Here is a 5,503-nt window from a genome sequence, read left to right on the forward strand (position 1 = left end):
TGCACTGAGCTAATGGAATCATTACCTCATTTAATTATTGCAAATACCTTGCAAGGTTGCTGTTCCTATCTATGTCTTAAAAATGAGAAAACAGAATTAAACTACCCCACTCAATAACTAAGCGACGGAGCTGGGAATGGAACCAGGTGCATGCGATTCCGAATTCATTCTGTCAGTTTCTGCCCTTTGAAACTTGTGATGTCAAGATGTCTGTTTCCTCCACTATGTATTTAATAGGCGTCTGCTTTCTATTTGTTCACTTAATGTCTATCTTCTAAAGGCAACCTGAAAAGTAGTTGAAATAGCATTCTGGAGTGACCTCGGGCTCCAGGATTAAATTTTATTCTTATCCAAAGGGTCATAATGATAAATCACAAACAAGGTTCGCTACTCGTCAACACTGTTTCACTCTGCCCGCAGCTCATCTCTTTTTCCATCTCTCTCTCCTACTCTCTGCCTCCACACTTTGAGAGTCTGTTTCTATGAGAAAAGTGTTATAGCATCTACCACTGTGAGCATAAATTATCTCACTTTGTCTTTCAAACAAGGTCAGTTTGATTTGAACAAGTGAGGAACTGACGCAGAAGCCATCTGAGTGATTTGCCCTGAGTTACAGCAGTGGGGTCTGTGGCAGAATTTGGTGTATGTGTGTGAGTCACTCAGTCGTGTCCCACTCTTTGCGACCTCGTGGTCTGCAGCCCGCCAGGCTCCTCCGTCCATTGATTTTTCCAGGCAAGAATACTGGTGTGGATTGCCATTTCCTTCTCAGGGGATCTTTCTTACCCAGGGACTGAACCTACGTTTCCTGCTTTATCAGGAGGATTCTTTACCACTGAGCCACCTGGGAAGCCCACCTGGCAGAATTAGGAATCGGCGAAGTCCTTTAATGGCAAATCCATCAGAACAGCAGCCAAGTTAGTCAAGGCCAGTGGGCTCCTCTGCCTGCCCGGGGCCTCTCCCTCTTCTCCCCTCTTCTGGCTTCACCCCTAAGTCAACAGTGTGTGGTGGAAACACTGCAGACTTGGGGACTGAAAGATTTGGGGTTTGATTCTTGGTTCAGCTTCTCACTGGCAACTTTTAAGCCTCAATTTCTTTAGCTGCCAGAGAAAGGCAGCATCAGCCTCTGCAGTGTGTTCTGAGGAGTCAGGGAGAGAATGGTGAGTGAGGAATGTTGCACATGTGTGATTCGAGGTGCTCACCCGAATGTGTATCTTCCAAGTCCTTTGTCTCCTTCTACACAATGCCCATCTCTAAACAGGAACCCAGCGTGCCTGTCTCCTTTTGCACCACTTACGTTGGTATTTCTTGGCTGTCGTAGCACAGAATGTAGGTTGAGAGCTAAGTCGCCAGCAATGAAAGGGGCAAACAGCACAGGAGAGATACTAAGATTGAGGGCTCTGGAGTCCAGATGCTCAAGCTCCATCCTATGGCGAGCTTTGCTCCCAGTCAGCTGAGCAAATAACTCCTAAGCCCCACGTTCTTTCTCTGTAAAAGGGGGTAATAGCACCTTCCTCAGAGGGCTGATGCTGTCAGCATACTTGGTAGACTTCCTGGCATATAGTAAATGCACAACACATTTCAGCATCATAATCATTTTTATTAATACTCATTACAAAGGATGAAATTTAAGGTTCATTTCAATTTTTTCAAAATCAGTTCTGATTCAAATTTACCACTATAATGTCACTTTTTCTTGCATTCTGAGTGGACGAGAAAGGGGCAGGGCCATAGCCAAGAAATGCTGAGTCCTAAGAATGCCCACAGAGTGTCAGGCATGTGAGTGGCATGTGACGTCTGGGATCCAAGCTCAAATAATAACACATGCATAGTGTTTATGATATGCCAGGCATTCTTCTAGGTGCTTTATACTTATGAATTCATTTCCTTCTCACCAGCATTCCATAAAGTACTGTCACCATTTCACAAAAGAACAACACTGGGCAGAAGGGCTAAATGATTTGCCTAAGACCACATCGTATCAGAGCCAGAACTTGAACCCAGGTAGTCCTGCTACAAAGCTTACCCTCTATGCTATACTGTCAGACAAACAAACAAATGTAGAAAACCACTAATTTTAATATCATGTTCTTGATTAAAGAACTTAACATTCCAACAGTTGATTGCCTAATTGAGCTTTCAAGCACAACTGGTCTGTAAAATAGGACTCAGTCACACTTTCTGCATTCCATTTGGAGTGCCAGTTGCATATTTATTTACATTCCAAATAAGGCAGAAGCCATTGGGCTTCAGCCCCCTGGCATCTGGGCCTTGGGGAGGAGCAAGAGCAGAAGAGCTTCTTCCCAACCCCACTGTGGTGGGTCAGCCACACATTCATACAACCCCCGCTCCTTGAGCGCAGGTGGTACCTGTGACCGGCTTCAGGCCAGTAGAGAATGGCGAAGGTAATGGATGGATGTCACCCCGGAGTTATAGTACAGAGGGAGAGAAGCTGCCATGTTTTGAGAGGGGACCACCACATACAAGGACCCCAGCGATGGCCAGCAAGAAAGTGGGCTCTGCAGCTACTAGGAGCTGAATTGTGCTGACAGCCCAGTGAGCTTGGAAAGGGTCCAGAAAGTACCACATCCCACTGACACCTCAGCCTTGTGAGACCCTGAGAAAAGGACCCAGGCAAGTTGCACCCTGAGCCCTGACCCACGGAAACCATGGGACAATAAATACACATTGGCCTAAGCCTCTAAGTTTGTGACCATTTTTTATGTGGCAATAGAAAATGAAGATGCCCTGCTTCTGTCATCATGCAGGTGGAGAAGTTGGACTCAACTAGGTACTTCCAGAGGGATTAGAAAACAAACCTGCCAACTAATCTAACTCCTTAACTTAGCCCCAAAGGGTGTCTTTCAGGCATCAAGTTAAAAATGAGAAGAAATTCAGACATATTCTCTACCTAGGATCATCAATAAACCAACAGAGAGATGTTTCTTCCTTCTGAGTTCATTTTTCCCCAACTGGGAGTTTTTCTTGTTCTACAGGCTGTAGACTTAAAGAGCAGAGCTCCTCAGGAGTCTATCCCATTCATCCTCCTGGCTCCAGGAAGGGCCCCATCTAAATCCCATCTAATGAAAGGGTGTCTACTCTTTACTTAAATGTCTCCCTTGACATTCCAGTGACTTACAACCTCCAACCTCAGAAAGTTCTTTCTGTCCACTGGAAGGTCTCCTTCCTAAGCCTGCTTTCCTTTGGCCCCTTCTCAGAGGGGTGGAAGATGGGCTGTCTGCATCGAATGAACAGTTACACTTCATATATTTGAAGGCAGATAAATCCCTCTTAATGCCTGTCTTCCTGAGGCTGAAATCCCCTCACTCCCCCTGCATCTCTGTAGCTCCCTGGCGTCTCTTGCATTGACTTCCTGCTACCTGTATCTCTTACTAGAGTGGAGACTCAGCCATGTGAAGTCACAATTCTATCAGCTGGGGAGGAATCAGAGCTTCTCTCTGACCACAATGTAACTGAAGAGAGCCCCACAGGTTATTTGGAGGTAAAAAGATTAGAACTAGAAACAGGGAACTATTAAGGAAACGGGAGCTTGTGAAACTTCTTAGGGAATTAAGCAGGTGCTGGCAGATGCAAGTAGGAATTAGTCCAGAAAAAAATGTATCATTGATGTTATAAGGAGAAACAGGAGTTGAAGGAGATAGTTTAATTTTGATCGTGCATGCATGCATGCTTAATTGCTTCAGTCGTGTCTGACTCTTTCTGTCCCCATGGACTGTAGCCCGACAGGCTCCTCTTGTCCATGGGATTTTCCAGGCAAGAATATTGGAGTGGGTTGCCATGCCCTCCTCCAGGGGATCTTCCTAAACTAGGGGTCCAACCCACATCTCCTGTGGCTCCCACATTGCAGGCAAATTCTTTACCACTGAGCGACCAGGGAAGCCAATAATTTTGATCAGTGGTTCTCAAAGTGTGATTTGGGATGTCTTAGTATTTTCTAGATCTGCTGAAGTGGATTATCACAAACTGGTGACTTAAAACAACAGAAATTCCTTATCTCACGGTTCCAGAGGCTAGAGGATCAAGATCAAGGTGTAGGCAGGACCATGCTCTTGCTGAAGGCCCTGAGGAAAGATCTGTCCCACACCTCTCTAAGTCTGCGCTGTTGCTCCCAGTCACTGGCCGTCCTTGGCTTGCAGACACATCACTCCAGTCTTTGCCTCTCTTGTCACATGGCCTTCTCCCCTGTGTCTCTGTCTCTCTTCTCCTTTCCTTATAAGGACACCCAGTCACATTGGGCTCATGATCCACCCTGTTCCAGTACAACCTCATTTTAACTACTTACATTTGAAACGACCCTATTTCCAAATAAGGTCCTATTCAGAGGTTCTGGAAAGAGTGTGGATTCAGGGGTAGAAGGGGGGTCGGTGGGGAACCCTAACTCATTAGTCCTAGAAATCAGTTATAGATGGAAACTCCTGGGCCCCACCCAGTCAGTCAGTTCAGTCGCTCAGTCGTGTCCGACTCTTTGCGACCCCAGTGAATCGCAGCACGCCAGGCCTCCCTGTCCATCACCAACTCCCAGAGTTCACTCAGACTCACGTCCATCGAGTCAGTGATGCCATCCAGCCATCTCATCTTCTGGCATCCCCTTCTCCTCCTGCCCCCAATCCCTCCCAGCATCAGAGTCTTTTCCAATGAGTCAACCCTTCGCATGAGGTGGCCAAAGTACAGGAGTTTCAGCTTTAGCATCTTTCCTTCCAAAGAAATCCCAGGCCTGATCTCCTTCAGAATGGACTGGGTGGATCTCCTTTCAGGCCAAGGGACTCTCAAGAGTCTTCTCCAACACCACAGTTCAAAAGCATCAATTCTTTGGTGCTCAGCCTTCTTCACAGTCCAACTCTCACATCCATACATGACCACAGGGAAAACCATAGCCTTGACTAGACGAACCTTTGTTGGCAATGTCTCTGCTTTTGAATATGCTATCTAGGTTGGTCATAACTTTCCTTCCAAGGAGTAAGCGTCTTTTAATTTCATGGCTGCAGTCACCATCTGTAGTGATTTTGGAGCCCAGAAAAATATAGTCTGATACTGTTTCCACTGTTTCCCCATCTATTTCCCATGAAGTGATGGGACCAGATGCCATGATCTTCATTTTCTGAATGTTGAGCTTTAAGCCAACTTTTTCACTCTCCACTTTCACTTTCATCAAGAGGCTTTTTAGTTCCTCTTCACTTTCTGCCATAAGGGTGGTGTCATCTGCATATCTGAGGTTATTGATACTTCTCCCGGAAATCTTGATTCCAGCTTGTGTTTCTTCCAGTCCAGCGTTTCTCGTGATGTACTCTGCATAGAAGTTAAATAAGCAGGGTGACAATATACAGCCTTGACAAACTCCTTTTCCTATTTGGAACCAGTCTGTTGTTCCATGTCCAGTTCTAACTGTTGCTTCCTGACCCGCATACAAATTTCTCAAGAGGCAGATCAGGTGGTCTGGTATTCCCATCTCCAAGACCTCCTCAATCAGAAGCTCCAGGGGAGGGCT

This window comes from Bubalus bubalis, chromosome 19 (genome assembly GCF_019923935.1).
Source record: "Bubalus bubalis isolate 160015118507 breed Murrah chromosome 19, NDDB_SH_1, whole genome shotgun sequence".
NCBI lineage: Eukaryota > Metazoa > Chordata > Mammalia > Artiodactyla > Bovidae > Bubalus > Bubalus bubalis.